Source organism: Mustela nivalis, assembly GCF_964662115.1.
Source record: "Mustela nivalis genome assembly, chromosome: 13".
Classification (NCBI taxonomy): Eukaryota; Metazoa; Chordata; class Mammalia; order Carnivora; family Mustelidae; genus Mustela; species Mustela nivalis.
In genome coordinates, this window is record NC_139032.1 from 2,330,253 (window position 1) to 2,348,740 (window position 18,488).

At 52.1% G+C, this 18,488-nt stretch overlaps 1 long non-coding RNA gene across 1 annotated transcript; it reads left to right on the forward strand.

The window, feature by feature from the left end:
- The first annotated feature begins 92 nt into the window (after positions 1 to 92).
- On the forward strand, positions 93 to 10,345 carry LOC309845864. Its single transcript, XR_014301560.1, has 2 exons — positions 93 to 205; positions 9,998 to 10,345. It is a non-coding gene; the product is annotated as an uncharacterized lncRNA (long non-coding RNA).
- The last annotated feature ends 8,143 nt before the right edge of the window (positions 10,346 to 18,488 follow it).

The window sequence follows — 18,488 nt, forward strand, 5'->3', positions numbered from 1 at the left end:
AGGCGGGACCGGCTCCCAGCCTATCGTCACCGACCTTCCTCGGCGCCCGCTCTCAAGACTAGCCAATGAGAGGGCTGTTGCGGGGTTGCTCGAGGGAAGAAGTGGATGATTGGCAAGACGGACGGAAAGGGGCGTAGTCAGAAGAGGGCGGAGCCCGGACGTTACGCGCCCCAGAGAGCGTGCGCAGGGGTTTAGAACTTTCCAGGTCGGCCGGGCAGTTGGGGTGGGTGGACCTGCGGGGGGGTGGAGGGGGGAGATGAAATATCGCGAGGTTTGGCGAGGCGCGGGCGGGGCTGCATGCTGTGCGACCGCCCCCGCGCAGGCGCAATCTCGGCGGCCGGGAAGGAGCGTGGAGGGTGCGGGTCGCGAGACGTCGCGGGTGGGCGGCGGGAGCGGGCCCGGCTTCCCACCCGCCGCGGGCCGCGGGCCCGAGGTCCGGGAGGCGACGGCGCCCGCGGCGGGAGAGACGGCGTGGAAAGGCCCCGGGGCGCGGCCGGAGCCCACGTCCAGCAGCCGAGGTGGCCGGAGGAAGAAGCACACCGGCCCGGAGCCGGCTGCCTTCCGGTGCGGGCCCGCAGCGCCTGGGCGGTGTGTCCCCGCGCTCCGGCTGCGAGCCCCGCGCTCCGGCCGCGAGTGCCACGTGCGGGAGCCGGGCTGGCCGCTGGGACAGGTGCATCGGCGGGCGCGGGCCGGGAGCCCCTCCCGCAGCGTCTGCTCCCAGCCGCCGCCGCCGCCTGCCCGGCCCCGCCCCTGACCCCGCACCTGCCGGCCGCCGCGGCGCACCACCCGGCCCCGCACCTGCCGCCTGCCCGGCCCCGCACCTGCCGGGCCCGCCCCTGACCCCGCCCCTGACCCCGCACCTACCCGCAGCCGCCGCCTGCCCGGCCCCGCACCTGACCCCCATGTACCTGCCACCGCCGCTTGCTGGCCGCCCCTCGCACCCACCCCGTCCTACACCTGTCGGGCCCCGCCCCTGGCCGCCCCCCCAGCCTACCTGCCGCCGCCACCTGCCCGCCCCGCACCTGCTTGGTGGCCAGAGTCACTGGGCGGCATGACGAGCCGCGGTGGCGAAGGATGGGATAACCGTCGCGGGGGGCGGTGGGAAGGGGGGGCCGCTGACTTTCTAGCTGAGCCTGGGAAAGAAACGCTTCCTCGGAGACTTATTTTTACGCAGACGTATTGAGGAAAATTTCAAGTGGAAAAGTAGAGTAATGTCACCTCCCAGGTGCCAGTCACAGGCTTCAGCAGTTCATGTTTTGGCCATCTTGTTTGCTCTACGCCCCCCTGCCTTGTTCCCCAGCACATCTTTAAAGAGATCCCCAATACAGCGTCATTTTGCTGCGAAAGGGCACCTTTGCGTACATCGCTGCATTGATGGCTTGGGTCTCCGGAAAACTTCAGAAATATTTAGCACATGCTATTATTACACTTACAGTCCCTCTGATCCTGAGCCGGTTTGCATTCAGACTTCCCGGTCTCACAGAAGCCTTTTCATGGTTAGCAAATCCACATCCAAACCTGGGCCTACACCTCGCATTTGGTCATTGCCTCTTTTATTCTTTCAAAACAGTCCCCTCTCCCTGACACACTACCCTTTAAAATAGGGATTTCTCCGAGAAGCCAGGCTTGCTGCCGGTGGGACGCCCTGCAGTCTGCATTTGGGTAATGCTGCCTTGTGTCATTTACTGTTTTTCCTTGTAATCTGTTTGTCCGAATCCAGTTAGCAAGTAAGTGGTAGATTCGGACTTGAGCCGGGCAGTGTGGCTTCAGAGTTAGGTGTCTTCTCCACGGCTGTGTCCTGTCGAGGACCCTACGGCAGAGGAACCTGCGTATGTGAAGGCACAAGGAACCTGGCCTATGCTGGGGATTTACAGTGGGTTGGAAAGGAAAGTTGTGGGAAGGGAAGCCGGGTGGGTCGGTGTCATGGACCGAGAAAGAGCCCCCAGAGTTGTCCGGGTCCTGATCCCTGGGCCCTGGGGATATGTTACCTTACTTGGCAAAATGGACTCCGCAGATGTGGCAAAGCCAAGGATCTGAGGTGGGGAGATGGTCCTGGATGATAGGGTGGGTCCAGCGTCATCACGAGGGTCCTTATGAGACCCTCATAAGGAGGGTCAGGGAAGCAGCTGTAACAGAAGCAGAGGTCCGAGTGCCGTGAACACAGGTGGTCCTTGATCCTGGGAAGGGAATGGGTGGGTTCTCCCCCAAGCCCCCAGAAGAAACAGCTAGCTCTACTGCACAGTGACTTTACCCCGGTAAAGCTTAGTATTTCAGACTTCTGAGCGCTGAGACGGTCAGATAATAAAAACCTGTGTTGTCTTCAGGCACTAAGTTTGTTGTAATTTGTAAAAACAGCAGTAGGAAGCTAAGGGGGGATCAGGCCGGACTGGGCAGGGATTCGGACTCCTTTCTGAGCGGTTCATCATTCTGATGCGCGTGAGACTGCAGATGTTCTCAGCAAGGTCAGATGAGAGCTGACAGAGGTGACGGAGGCATCACCTTCCCGGGGGTTCCCTTTTAGGAAGACGTGGCCCTTGATAGAATGAGGGGAACTGCTCTGCCCTGCCAGTGGCCCACGACAAAAGAGGCCACTGGTAAGAGTAGCCCTTCTTGGTCCATATTCAGTCACTGAGACCGGCAGTGGGCTAGGAGAGCCTTACCCCTGGGGGCAGCACTGATTCTCCCACTCCCGTGATAATCTTGCCTGTCTAGGAGGCACTTTAAGTTTGGCATAAACATTTCTTCATGGTCCCTTCCGGGCTCCCACGTCAATCCTGTGAAGAAGGCAGGGCAGATCAAAGCAGTTCAGCTACAAAGCCCTCCTTGACCAACAGTTCCTACTGCGGACAAGTTACAGTTCTGAATGTGCCTATTGTACGAAAAGCATGTGTTCACTGGGTCAGTGGAAGAGATTTCTGACAGTCCATCCCATGTGTAAGAAGTATGAATAAGCATGTAACTTAAAATAGAAGTTTCTGCTTTGCTAAAATGAGCACGAGGTCATGAACTCATTTGGAACCAAGAGCACACAGAACAGAGCTCGAGTTAGAGTTCCAGAGGCTTACTCTCCTCTTGAGGTTGTGCTACTAATTGTGCCCAAGGAAGAATCAGATTGTGTATGCCATTGTCAGTGAGCGTGCCCACGCTGGCCAGTTTCATGTACTTCTGTATATAATTCTTCTTTTAAAAGTTTAATTCCCACCAAACTCCTAGCACCCTTTCTAGTACATTTTATTCAACTTAGGTCTGAAAATTACAGAAATAAAAAATCTTTGTTAAAAGAAGTAAGATGCTTGCTCATTCCCTTTCTCAACAATCCCAAATCAGAATCAACCACTATGGTGCATTATCCACTTGGACTTTTTGTGTGTGTTTAATACAGACGCATCACTGTCAGAACTAGGGATTCCTAAGTACTTCCTTACTTCATAAGACAATCTACAGCTTGCTTTTTTCACTCTCTTCCTGGGACCCCAATAACATGAACGCTCTTGCCGGGGATCTTACCGAGGCCATCAGTGTTCTCCTGCAAGGCCGTTTGCGATGGTCTCCTTCCAACTGTACTGGCCTCTCCGGGTCCCTGTTGGTTCTTCTTCACGTGGGCGCTCCGCCGGGCTCAGCCCTCAGACGGCTTCTTGTGGTTCTACTGCTGTTACCCTGGCACACGTAAGAAGGCCGTCTTCTTGGGAGCAGAACATTTTGTTACGGAATGTCTGTCCTTGTCTTGGGAATTCTCTTTGCTCTGAAGCCAGCACTGTCTGATAGACACGTAGCCACGGAGGCTCTCTTTTCATTAGTTTGTATCCCACAGCTTTTTCCATACATTTACCTCTAACCCACCTCGATCTTTATATTTGAAGTGAATTTCTTATAGACACCGCAGGGTTAGGTAAACTAGTTTTATCTATTTTCCATCTTTATCTTTTCATTGGTATTTAAGGCCTTTTACACTGACTATAATTATTGATGTTCGGTTTTAAATCTGGCATTTTTTTATGTTTCTGCTCAGTCTCTGTTTTAACTTCGGCTTCCCCTTTACTGTCTTCTTGTACGGGGCTCCAGAAGCCAGTAGAAAACTGAAGATTCCTATATCCATTAAATCGAAGCAGTAATCAGAAGTATTCTAAAGAAAACACTAGACCTAAAGGCCTTGTGGAAGACTTCTACCAAAAGCAGAAGAGTTTATTAGGCAAGAATAATGTTGATTCAAAAACCGAACATGGTCAATAGGAGAAAGAAAAGGAATGCCCCTCCCATGCATGCAGATAACACGCAAACACCCGAGTAAAATGCTGGCCAGCTGCATCTCATTGTGGTTTTTCTTCATTAAGATTTTATTTATTTGACAGAGAGACCACAAGTAGGCAGAGAGGCAGGCAGATAGAGGGGGGGAAGCAGACTCCTCACTGAGCAGGGAGCCTGATGCGGGGCTCGATCCCAGGACCCCGGGATTATGACCTGAGACGAAGGCAGAGGCTTCACCCACAGAGCCACCCAGGTGCCCCATCCATTGTGTTTTTTAAAAATACGGCATGCCATCCTATAAATGCAAATATGGTGTAATATGAGAAAATCTGTTAAAGTAATACACCACATGAACAGCATAAAGAAGAAAAAAAGATGAAGAGCAGAAAAAAAGCATTGATAAATTCTTTTAGAATACGGAACACTGTAAACCCGCCACTCACTGATGATAGCACACTTCGTGATAGGAGTAGGAGGAAGCTTTGTTAACCTCATCAAGACAGCTAAAAAAAAATTAACAATTCTTACGCAGAAACATCGGAAGTATTCTCTTTATTTATTTATTTTTAAAGATTTTATTTATTTATTTGACAGAGAAATTACAAGTACACTGAGAGGCAGGCAGAGAGAGAGAGAAGGAAGCAGGCTCCCTGCTGAGCTGAGAGCCCGACGCGAGACTCGATCCCAGGACCCTGAGATCATGACCTGAGCCGAAGGCAGCGGCTTAACCCACTGAGCCACCCAGGCACCCCAGAAGTATTCTCTTTAAAATTTCCTATTATCTCCAATTATATTGAACAATCTGCTGGAAGTCAGAGCCAACACAATAAAGAAGAAACTAAAGACATAATAACTGGAAAGGAAGAAATAAAGCTCCTTTGCAATCTTCACCTCCGGACATAAGATCAATGTACCAATCAGTTGCATTATGACGTACTGGGAACAAATAACTAGAAAAAGTATGCAAAAAGAAATATGATTACATCAGCACCACATGTCACATAACGGGGGATAAGCCCAAGAAAAAATACACCAAGTCCTGAACAGCAAAGCCGTCAACCTTAAAGAGGCATAGACTTGCACGAATGGAGAGACGTACTGTGTTCGTGCTCGGGAAGCCGTGACACGGTTAAGATACAAATTCTCGGGAGGTGAACCGTGAGAGACTGTGGACTCTGAAAAACAATCTGAGGGGTTTGAAGCAGCGGGGGGTGGGGGGAGGTTGGGGAAACCGGGTGGTGGGTATTCGAGAGGGCACGGATTGCGTGGAGCACTGGGTGTGGTGCAAAAATAATGAATACTGTTATGCTGAAAATAAATTTAAAAAAAAAATTTTTAAAAAAAGATACAAATTCTCTCCAAACTGATCATAATGTCAGTCCAATTGCAATAAAACACCACATTTGAGGAATAAGTGCCTTTGATGAGAAAAGGGCCTGGAACAGAACAGACACTTCCCTGGACTGTGTCATCGCGAACTGGCCAGAAAGCGCTCCAAGAAGCAAACTGTTTTCTCTGAGCCCCGGTTAGGGCAGCTGTCTGGGAAATGCGATCCTTACAGGGACCAAAGTGCTCCGGAGCACGAACGGTTTTTACAGGGTTATCGCCTTTTTACATAAGGAGCCATAAATCAATATGTCAGAAGTCCATTCTTGTAAAAGTTCAAAAGACCGTAGATGAACACCTAGGCAGGAATCACGTGTTTTAACGTCATGGAAAGCAGGAGCATGGATTGGTTTTTTTTTTTTTTTTTTTTAAAGATTTTATTTATTCATTTGACAGGCAGAGATCACAAGCAGGCAGAGAGGCAGGCAGAGAGAGGAGGAAGCAGGCTCCCCACCGAGCAGAGAGCCCAACCTGGGGCTCCATCCCAGGACCCTGGGATCATGACCTGAGCCGAAGGCAGAGGCTCTAACCCACTGAGCCACCCAGGTGCCCCATGGATTGGTTTCTTAAGGACAAGATGTTTTCCTTCAGGCTCCTCGTTCCTAAAGCAAATGGACGATGCACGCTTGATGGGCCATAAATCGGGCTTTGGGTTTAAACAAAGTTTATGTACAGTCATGCTGACTTGGAAAACCTAAAACGGCTTTCCTTGTCTTTGATGCCCTTCGAGAGTTTTTCTGTCATCTGCTCAGAGATCATGATTCGTGAAGAAACGGTCCTAATGAAGACTGTGGCAGGGGCTTGTAGAAGCTGAGATAAGGCGGCAGGAAACGGGCTAGCTGCCCCCAGGAGGTGGCAGCCGGGCCAGCGTAGCGCTCGCCGTGGCTCTGTGGCTGTCCCAGGGGCCCTTCTCCGTGCAAGGACGTGCCCTCTCCCTCCCAGCTCGCTAAACGTTCGTCATAAATAGTACAGTACTTCGTCAAACACTGCACCTCATCAAAGGTTTTAATTGCACCTACGTTTGATTTTGTTTGAACTATGAACCTAAGTCGTAAATGTCGTAAGAGACGAAAAGGTATCAGGAGCTGCAGTGGCCAGGACGCGCCACGTAGTAACTGTGATAAACTGGAAGCATCGTGAGCGCTAAGGACGGACTGACCTGCGAGCTCAGAGCTAGGCCTGAGCCGTAGTTCGGGCAACGCCAGCAGGGGACAGAGAGATAAGAAGACGTGAGTGAGGAGACACTCAGGCTAGGAAGGCAAGTGACGACTGTCACTGACGAGAGGTCCCAAGGGGAGAGAAAAAACACACAGAGGAGAGGAAGAAAGATGAGCAGAAAACGTGCCTGTGAGCCCTCCGCGCCGGCCCCGTCTGACGTGTATGTCGGGAAATACAACCACAGAGAGATTCCAGCGTGATTCACGAACACCAGAACAGAGCAAAGTTCTGGGAGCTTCCAGGGAGAAATCAGACAGCACTTTCGGAGCAACAGGAGGTGGACAGCGGCTGTCCCAGAAGGGCCGCCGGGTTCAGGGAGCGCACGCGTTGCTGCACGAAGTGTTGACGGGAGGAACGAGAAATCGAGGCAGGAGGAAATTCACAGTGTAGTTTGTAAAGCAAAGCAAGTAACTTAGTACATCGATGGAGGAGGTGCCAGGCTTAACCCGTTCCGCGGCCAGCACGACTGGAGTAGGAGGACCAGAGGGAAGTAAGCACACACCAGGGTACTGAATCCTCGCAGCTGTTGGTAAATTTAGGCTGTTAAAGGAGATTAAGAACCCATCACCAGAGCAGTCTGCTACGATCGCTTTGCTCTTGCTACCATCGGCAGTAGCAAAATTAGATGCTTGCACGCCACCCCATAAAACTTACCTTACAAACAGAAATACCTCCCATCACAGGACACATGCCCTTGGTTCACAGTGTGGCTCGACACTCACGTCAACAGGTGGAGTCCTCTTCCCCACCCTCGGTCTGGCCTGGTGACGACTTGCTTCCACAAGCAAAATGTGGACATTATGAGACTTCTCAGGCTAGTTCTTAAGAGGCATTGCAGTTTTTGCTTTTTCCCTCTTAGAATGCTGCCCTGGATCTTTGGGTCCACAGGCCAGGGAGAGAACGAGGTGGGCCCAGCCAGCCAGCTATCCAGGCATCAGTCTATCCTTCCATCCAGCCGTCCACCCATCTGTCTAGCCAACCAGCCAGCCATAGGCACCAGCCACCAAACATGTACCTGAGGTGCCGAATGCAGCATCTGAGTAAGACCAACAAAAACGAGGAAGGGAACTGCCAAGGAGCCCTCAGAATCGTGAGAAAAAATAAGTCACTGTCCCCAGTCACTAATTTGGGGGCGGGGGGAGTTTACTTTGCAAAGACGGTCAACTGACAGGCTCCCCGTCTTGTCTTAGATGAACATGTCACACATCAGGACGTCTGACCAGGGAAGAGGAGGCTGCATACAGCATCACAGCCGCCCTGAGCTCCGGCACGCGCCTGCTGTTCTCCAGCCTCGGCCGCGCCGGGAGGACGTTGGGCTCAGCACGAGCGCGACTCAGTCCCGAACTACACACTAACCTGACAGCCTAGCAAGATGGATCTTTAAGCACGTTGGTCCAGAAGAGAAGGAAAACAGTCTCATTTTGCAATCTTTATGCCAGAATCAGGGAAGGGTGATAAGAGAACAAGGAAAGCAAAAGTCGTTCCATTTTCAACGCGGACGTGGATTTAGCTGAGTGAACCTCCTCTCCGGCATCAAGGAGAATTTGTCCCCAAAACAAAACAGCAACGAGTGTAATGGCAGGGAGCCGACCCGACAACGGAATCCTCACACGATGGACAAAATGGACCTCCATCGATGCAGGAAAAAATCCGATAAAGTCGAGCTCTGATTTAGAATCGTCCTTATCAGCACAGAGGACAACTTTCTTACCCGATGGAAGCTACATACCAAAACACATATTTAATGGAGAAACTTTAGAGATGTCCCCTTTAAGAGTGGGAAGAGCACAAAGACACACCTACCATCACCACCAGCGGATCATTTCGGAGGGGTACCGTGATGGGGGTACCTGACCCAAGTAGCTAAGCCTTAGCCTGACAACGAATGCGCACGGGGCCTTTATGGGGGCAACCGAAGGTGTATACAAATGCAAGAGCTACAGCAATGGACAGTACCACGACCGAGGGGCTGCCCATGTAACACAGGGCAACGTCAGGGCTCCCCAAGTAAATGCGCACACTCAACACAATCCTGATAAAAGCAGGGTTTTTTAAGGAAGTTGAAAAACTTTTTCTAAAACTCATACGGAGGAATGAAGATGCACAAATAGCTAAATAAGTTTGGGAAATGATAAGGGGACCTGGGACAAATAAAACAATGGGGCAGAAAACAAAATCTCTGTATAACGGGAGTGGATATTTTGATAATCGTGGCGCCGTAGATCCATAGGGAAGTGCACAGCTGAGAGAACAGCCCCAATGTACGGGAGAAAATGTGGGGGAAAAAATCAAACTATGAGACTAAAGATAAAAAGTGTGGGAAGAGGTCTTTATGACCTTGGGCCCACAATGGGCAGAATATTTATGCAACATGATGTAACCATGGGCAAGCCATGGATGGATTTGACTATGCGAAGAGTGATGACTTCTGCTCGGCAGAGACACCTAGATCGGACTACAGTATCCGATGGGAGACAAGATATGTTTACAATTAACTCTATCAGGGGCTTGACACAAGATTTTACTAAGAACATCTACAGAAGGACAAGAAAAAAGAAACAAAAAACAAATCCAACAGAAAGTTGTCCAAAGTATAAATAGGCATTTCACAAAAGGGAAACATCTGGAAGACTAATGGTGTATGAAGATACGACAAAACTCATTTGTCATAGGAGAAATACAAATTAAAACAACCATAGCTGCTTCCTTATATCCATCATATTGGCAAAAGTCAACTAGTCCAATGTTAGGGAAGTGGTGGTCACAAGGGCATGAGGGCACGGGAACACGGTCTACCAGTGGAGTATTAAGCTCATACATCCCTCCTGGAAACAGGCTGGCAGTATTTAGTGAAATTACGGATGTGTGTTCCCTCTGACACAGCACCCCACCATGCATTCTACACCCCAGAACACAGCTTGCCCAGATTCGTAAGGTTCAGGTGTCGATAGCTATGTATCTACCACCTGTCCTCCTCCGGGCCAACCCAATTAGATCTAGACAACATTAAGCAAAAATAGTTTTTAAAGAAATGGAACAGGATAGAATCAAACCTCAACATCGTTTATGTAAATGCAAACCAGCACTTTTTTATCCGTACAGAAAACACTCTGTATTTTACAAATGTGATTTGTATTTATATCCCCAGGTCCTATTTGTGACCCACGATCGCGGGTCCCTACACGGGAGAGTGACCTGCGAACACAGAGGGCGATCGGAGAACACAATCCAGGAATGACACGGGCGAGGAGAACACTGCCCCACCCCCTGAGGAGCGTGATGACTTCCGTTTTCTACCCGCGATGAATTCAGTTCTCGTCCCGTGTGGTCCAGACACATTCCCCGCCTCTGTAAACTGAAGGTCTGGCTACATGACCAAGTTACGACTATTCTTACTGTAACATTCTCTGTGAACGCTCTGTTAGTTTTTTGTAGGTGAGAAGCAGAATTCTGCTAAGGATTTTTATTAATTACATAATAAAGTAATTCCACAGGACTGTGGAATCCTTCTAATAAAAGTCCCTGACGTGTGTGAGCAGAAGCAGCCATGGAAGAGAAGTGTTCCTCAAATCAGGCTCCACCGTTCTGCGGGGTCCGCGGGATCCCCCCAGGGCCGCTCACATTTGAGGCGGGGCCACAGAATGCCTCGGCACCGTCCGGAGGACTGCGCGGCGGCTCCTGAACGGTGTTGGCCACTCAGAACCCCACCGAGTTAGAGAGTGTCCAGCGAACACAACAGGTGCCGAGGGCAGGCTGGCGGCTGTCAGGAAAAGCTGCACGAGGGGTGTCTTTGTTTCCCATCTTTCCAGCATGAAGTTGCCGGGAGGAGGTCCGCGGGGCATCGGACGAGGCGGCTCGGTTCCAGTGCCACCCGCCAGGAGATGGCGCAGCGTCGGCTCCCACCAGGCCACCGCGCGCCCCACATTTCACACGCGGGTCCCAACAGCCTCCTCCAGCTCCGGAGGGCAATCACAGCCCCCTCGTGCCCTGCGCTCCCGGCCGGGGGCGACGGGTCCCAGGCTCCCAACACCGCTCCTTGGGTCCCTTCCCTTGCTGGCGCGGCTCACCGAACTCAGGGGAACGTGGTACTTACTAGGTCACCAGTTTATCCAAGAAGGACACAACCCGGGAGCAGCCCGCTGAAGAGACGCACGGGGCCAGCAGCGCGGCCGGGAGCAGGGCTTCCCTCCCTCTCCGGGAATCTCCCCGGACCAGTTCCCCAAGCCGGAAGCTCTCCGAACCTGGTTCTCAAGGGTCTTACGGAGGCTTCGTTACTCCGGTTCCACTGATTAAGTCACTGACCTCCAATTCCTCTCCCCGCCCTAGACATCCGGGGGTGGGGCTCAAAGTCCCCACCCTGTGGACACCTGTTGGTCCTCCTGGCAACCACCCCCACGCCTGCACTTGGGCGACCTTTGGGCGTTCCAAGAGTCCCATTAACAAAACAAAAGACGCCTTTGGCACTCTCCTCACTTTGGAAATTCCTAGAATTTTAGGAGCTCGGTGCCAGGACTAGGTTAAAAGACCAAATACGTATTTTTTTTTTTTAATTGTAAATCACAGTGTCACAATTTGAAGCATCAGAGAGACCCGTGGTGCCAGTAAGTCACGCCAGCCTCCGAAAGCCCATCCGTGGGCCTCTTCACCAGCTCTGTGTTGACAGTCAGATCGGTTTCAGCAGAACAACATCACCCGTCACATGAAATGTAGGTCAGCTTAGTTTGTGTATAAGCTGAAGGTCCTGTATTTTGAATCTAATCAATGCTTCTGTTTTTAATTGTTTAAGAGATATAAACCTTACTCTGATTTTGTCTCCATTTAAGGAACATTATAATGAAAATGTGGGGATTTTTTTCCCACTATTATGGATGTCCAGTGAACACAGGGGACCTGGGAGATTTACAAGCCATCTTACTCTTCTGGGCCCGAAGCCCACTACACCATGGGGGTCAGCCCCCCACTAGCCACCAGGCAGGTTTCCGTCCACAGGCAGGAGGGGGGCGGATGCCAGGCTCTCTGTCGGCAGGGGCGCGGGCTGCCTCCGCTGCACACCACACAAACCTTTCTCCAAAGGGGAAACATTCCACCCAGAGTCCTAATGATCAGAGATGTCCATGGTGAAGAGTCAAGTTCTAGAAGAACGCAAATGCTGGAGGGTTGAGGAACGGACTCGATTTAATCATTCTGCTCCCTTGTGAGGGAGCAGGAGGCGAGCTGAGGACAAAGCAGAAGCTGACCCTAGAAACCGCCCCATCCCCCATGGTGGGATAAGTGTGACATTCCTCAGGCGCTCCAGGTGGCCCTAAAACAAAGGAAAGGGGAAAAACAAAATGCCAACTGATAAAGATCACAGGTCCATAAGTTTGCAACTGTCTTAAGGATTTACGAGAAAAAAGCAATCTCCAGAAATCTGTAGAATCAATTTCCTGGAGACCCCAGCCTCCGTGGGTCCCTGCATGGGATTTTCTCCAGAAAATCTGAAGTGACCCCGGGGTGGCTCTTTCTGCCAACAGATCCTGTCCCGGTGCTTTAATAAAACCACCGTTTTTGCACCGAAAAACATCTCAAGAAAGAATTCTGGGTGGTTGGCTCACGGCCCCTAGGGTAAACCACATCACTACGAGCTCACCGCTAAAATGCACTGCTCCGTGGGTTTAGATTTTTACGTGGGAGTAGGGAGTAAATTAATTTCGGCGGAGGAGAAGGAGGCCTGTCCGGAGATAAGCCCTTGGAGCGGGTGCTTGGGTACCTGGAGCTTCTCAAGGGAAGGGAGGGAATCTGCCAAACAGGAAGGAAAGTCTGGATCAAAAACTAAGACTGAACCAACCTGGGGCCTCCGTGAGCAGCAGACCCTGTCCCTCACCTGTAGAGTGCTGTGACGTCGCCGCCTCGGATCCGAGGGAAGTGTTTTCACCCTGTTCTGATGGTTTGGTAGGATGTGTGACAATGTCCCACACAAATATTAATTACAAAAGAGGAAAATCATAATGATAAAAGGAAAACTGGGCCACGCCTTCACCAAGTGCTCAAAATGCACGTCACCCGTGACGCGGGAAACAAAGACAGAAGGACAACTATTAGCTTTCCTTACAATTCACAGCCCAGTGACAAGTCCTTGGAACAGACAGACTGACCTTCCTCTGGGAGCCCAGCTGCCTGGATGTTGATACTTGGCTAAGTGATAGAGGAAAGATGTCCGGGTTGGAAGCTGATGGTCAAGAAAGAATTCTTGAGATGTCTTTGATGCAAAAAGGTGTTTTCATTAATGCACAGGACGGGACCGGTGGCCAGAAAGGGCTGCACTGGGGTCGCGAAGAAAGGCCCATTATGATGAGGGAACAGGAGGCTGACTGAGGACAGAGCAAAAGCTGGCGCCTTGCACCCCCTCTTCACCCGCTCCCCTCCATATGTGTAGCATTCCTCAGGCACCCCGGACTGCCATAAAACCATTTTGCACCAAAGATGTCTTAAGAATTCTTCCTTTAGTCGTCAGCTCCGAACCTCACCCCACCGAACCTGACTTAGGTTCTGGGACTTCATCAATTATATACTTTCAAGGCGGAAGGGGGTTAGGGAGAGCCCAAGTCTCTAAAGAACTTGGAAGTGAGATTTCCAGGACTTTGAGGGGCTGTTGTTGGGAGAAGGTCATTTACTACCTTAGTCAGGAGACCCTTCAGATGTATACCGTTGGGCCATATGCTTAGGGGTGATTGCCAACACATATCTTGGGGGTGGCTACAGATGAAGGAAGTTTCTAAAAGATTTTTTCTGTGTTAAAGTAGACTTACAGGTTCCTATAGGTCAGGCTGAAATGGACTTTTGCCTTCAGCAACGTGTCAGTATCGGGGCAGTTGAGTCCCTAGAGCAAGGTCACGCCGCCTGTTTCAAGGACTGTCGTGGGCTGTAGGTGGTAAGGACATTTAATAATTTCTCTTCTGCCTTTGTTCCCACATCACTTAGAGCACGTAGCCTGCCTCAAGTGTGTGTGTGTGTGTGTGTGTGTGTGTGTGTGTGTGTGCAGTGTGCGCGTGGTATGGGTATGAGTGTGGGACGCACGTGGTATTGGGTGGGGTGTGGTGTTGTGCCTGGGGCACGGCCACATCACGTGGCAGTGGTCAGTGGGGAACTGGGCCTGCCGACCCCCAAGAACCACAGGAAGCACCCGTGAGTCCCGGGATGCTGGAGCAGCCCCGTGGCCCCTCCCTCTGCCTCTCCTTGTGCAGAGCCACGTGAGGACAGCCTTGTGACGGGCTGACCCGGACGGACAGAAAGACAGCAGGGAGCCTGGTGTAAGGCTGTAGCTGCCCCAGGCAGATGGGCTACGCTGTGCTTTCTAGGAGAGGAGTGCGGGGTAGCACTCTGTGTGTGTTTAATCCTGCATCCTTAGGACCCACGATCGTTTTCCATCCAGAGGAAGGTCGGGAGGGCCCTCCTCACGGGGACCTCAAGGAAGGCTGCCTGCCGGCGACCGACATCTTCTGGGGGAATTCGCCACGATCTGAGGCTCACCCCCGGGGCACGTCCGTTCCGGGGCCCTCCCACCTGCCCCGCCGCCGTGGCGCCCACAGGACCGGTCAAACAATGGTCAGACACCTTGGCCGGCTTCTAACACGTGTCCAGCCACGGGAGAGGAGTCACAGGCTCTTGGGCACACGGTGGGTGGTTTCAGAGTGCACGTGGCTGCCTCCAGATTCACCAAATGGAGATGTGAGATGGATCTTCGGAAAGGCGCGGCGCCTTCAGTGAGTCACGCTGAGCCATGTAAACAGGCTACCCAGTCCCTCCTGGGCTTCGGCTCCGGTGACGCCGGCGGCCGGCCCAGCACCGTCACCGCCGTGACGTCCCCAGACAGTGGTCCCCCCTCCAACGTCAAGGAGGAATCGAAATGCCGGAGAAGATGCCTTTTGAAAAGAAAACAAGAAAACCTCAATATTTGGAGTTCTTCTCCAGGAAGATGGAATGAACTCGGAGCACATGAATACACTTATTTTAGGAACCGAAATGACTTCAAGTGGGACGTCTCGGGCCTCGCTGGCAGTGAGTCACGCAGGCAGTGTTTGCAACACTTTATTTCGACTGTGACATTTCAGACTAAAAACACTACCTGTGAAGCGCAATGCGATCCTGTTTTTAACAATATGTTGCGGATGTATTTTCAGTGGGAAGACAGAAACAAACGGAGAAGCTGAGGTGGCTAATTCCGCTAATTCAAGCGCCTGTTCTCTTCAAGCAGGGTAATCTGCCAGTTACGTACATAAACATTATCGGGACGTCACTTATTTTCCCAGTCACTCCAAATAACTGTATCAGCGAGTGGACCAGGGTTCCAGGATGGCGACATTCGATGCTTCAGACAGGGACAGCCCCAGGGAGGCAGACGGCGAGGTCACCCTACACCCCCGCGGGGGCTCACAGGGGCCCGGCTCTCTCATCTGTGGATGTCTGTAGCCTTCCCGATGAGTCGTGCCAGGGGCCTGCGCTGGGGGAAACGTGAGCAAGAGGAAAGAGGACGTGGACCTTGTTCCCACGGAGCTGTCAGACGGCAAACGTAGAGACAGTGGGGGTGATTCCGGGCAGAGGTAAGTGGTTGGCAGGAGCCCCGGGCTGGTGACGTGCCTGATGGATGTGTGGGTGGCTGGGTGGGCGTCGGCTTAGAGCAGGTCCCCAAGAGAGGCCCCACTGGGCAGCGGCCATAGCTCTGAGCACTGACGGCAGAAAGGGGACCTTGGGGGAGAGGGGGCAGAGCAGAGCGTGGGAACCGCGGGACCTAGGTCCCCAAGGGCGTGGGGCTCAGAGAGGAGCTGGGTTTTATTGCAGATACTGTGGGAGACCATTGGGTGGGGGTGATAGGGAGCGGGGTGGCCTGATGGGGCGGTGGTGCCTGGTCTGCACTTCTCACTGGGGCCCGCCGGACCGCGAAGGGGCACAAGGAACGCCCGGGCACACTGCCTTGCCCACGTGCCCACACTAACCCACAGAAAACGCACATTCTTAGAGAAATCCAGAAGTCAGGTTGTACTTCTGTACGCATCTAGGGCGAGCCTACCCTTCTAAGAAGCCATTTCCCACTGTTATATGTTCAAGGGGCGCTCCCGGGGCGAAGCGGGAGACCTTGACCTGAGTGATCCCCACAGCCAGTCCTTCTAAAGCCTTCCCTGTCCCGTGACCACGGTCTCCTCTGTAATTCCGGCGACAGCCACGAGGCGGCTTGTGACCGGGTCTCGTCCCCGTTTCTCCTAGGGCTAAGTCAGGAGGGCAGAGGGAGCGGGGCCGCGCTGGCCACGGGGAGGCTGGGCTCCGGGAGGAGACTGGCCTCTCCCGGGACAGAGCCTCCACGGCGCAGGGCTCGTAGCTGGGAAAGGTTGTCCTGAAGTGTGGGCTTCTCCTGAAGTGTGGGCTTCTCTCATGAGCATCTCTTAAACTAGCAAATAAATAGAAAAAAATAAATAACAGGCAGCAGGAAAGCAGAAGACAGGAGAAGGCCTTTCTTGAATCCAGGTTCACATCTCCTGCCCGGGAGAGGATGCGTCCTTCCTAGGAAGGAAGGACACTGAAAACTCGGATCGCGGCGCTGAATGCAGACTTCTACGGAAATACAACGCTGCTTTAGCTGGTCATAATGACGTTTGCCGTGGACTTTGTGTTACTGGTTCCATGCATTGCTGAAACCACGGCACAGGGCCAGAGGCTGGAATGCCTGTTTAAGTGTGGTATGTTGCGTATATTTCTTATTGCGGGATAAAGACCATGTCTCCTGGACCCCAGGGGGAAAGGAAAATCCTGTAATTCCTGGACTTTCCAGCGGTGTGAGCCCGCTAACTGGGTTAGGCAAAAGTTAAAACAAGAACAAAATGAAGATGAAGGGAAGAAGTTGGAGCAAGAGGAAGACGGAGTGAATTTCGTCGTTTGCAGAAAAACGCTGGGAAGCCAGCGGGGTCCCCAGAAGTGGCCCAGAGCAAGGAGGGGCCGCAGCCCCTGGAACTGGCTAGAAATGCAGATTCTCAGGCCCACCCTGGACCCCTGGGATTAGAAATTCCAGGGCTTCTGTGTTTCAACAAGGTTTGTTTCCTTCCCGTCTGAGTGGTCACCTGTGCTCTCCATACTCCAGCTTGGCCTGAGCCCCAGGCCCGGTGCAGACTTCTCCCACCCATTGTTTTTGTTTTTGTTTTGATTTTATTTATTCATTTGACAAAGAGAGGGAGACAGTGAGAGAGGGAACACGAGCAGGGGGGAGTGGGAGGGAGAGAAGCAGGCTTCCCGCTGAGCAGGGAGCCCGACGCGGGGCTCAGGACCCTGGGACCATCACCTGAGCAGAAGGCAGACGCTTCCTGACTGAGCAGCCCAGGCAACCCCCACCCCCACTGTTTTTTTCTAACATAAAATTTCATTACGAAATAAATGAAATTGTAAAAGACAGTACTCAACACATGTGTGACATTAAAAGGTGAGAGATGAAACCAGACCCCGATCAGGAACGAGGACATTGCCAGCGTCTGGATTCTGGGACAGAGGCCAGGGGGCAGGGGCATGGGGGCCGTGGGGGTTTTACATGTCTGCTCGGTTTCAGCTGCTTTAGGGTCCGTAGGATTAGTTAGACCCTCTCCAGGAGGCCCCGTAACTTTATTTATTTATTTTTAAAAAGATTTTATTTATTTATTTGACAGTCAGAGATCACAAGTAGGCAGAGGCAGGCAGAGAGAGAGGAGGAAGCAGGCTCCCTGCTGAGCAGAGAGAGCCCGATGCGGGGCTTGATCCCAGGACCCCAGGACCCCAGGACCCCGGGACCCCAGGATCATGACCTGAGCCAAAGGCAGAGGCTTTAACCCACTGAGCCACCCAGGTGCCCCAGGAGGCCCCGTAACTTTAACGCAACATATGACTTCCTGTCTGTGTTCTCCCGTCCAGGCTCCTTAGTCTCCAAAACGCTCCGGATGAGTCAGCTCCTTAAAAACATCTCATTTTTGTCAACTTCACAGTCCGCATGACTGGCTAGTTTTGAGGCTGGAACATACGAGTTTTAATTACCCACAGCTTCTAATTTTTGCGGTAATTCATAATGTCCTCATGAAAATTCTATGATTCAGTCCTTCCTTCCTTTTTTTTTTTTTTTTTTTTGGTAGGAATGGCTGGCGCTCAGGCAAAGACTGATTAAACTAGCTACACAGGCATTAAAAGTTAATGCCTTTTTGTTTCATTTTTACCCACATGAGGAGTTACCATGGTGACTGAGAAGGGTCCAGGTAGCCAGCTTGCAGATGTGCTCTGTTCCCCCTGCTCGGTCTCGTGCTTACTTCCCCATCGCAGGAACTAGTTTCCAGGGAAAGCAGTTTTTCCTCACCTTGATGAATTTGGGGAGCTCTTAATGTGTTGCCGCACAGCCTCGGCTTCCCGCCGCCTCTCCCCCGGTGCAAGGGCGCTCTCGCAGCCACCATGGGGCCGCCGTGCGTCCAGCGCGAGAGCCCAGGAATGACGGTCCTTCTGTGCTCTGGCCTGCATATCACTTATTTTTCATCCGCAATCGTCTCGTTTCCACCGTGAATGGGGACCACCTCCTCTGTGACCACAGTCGGGGGAATCTTAGCATCCGGCTGGCTGCAAGCAACAGAAACCGACTGGAGAAAGGGGTGTTTCGGGCAGCG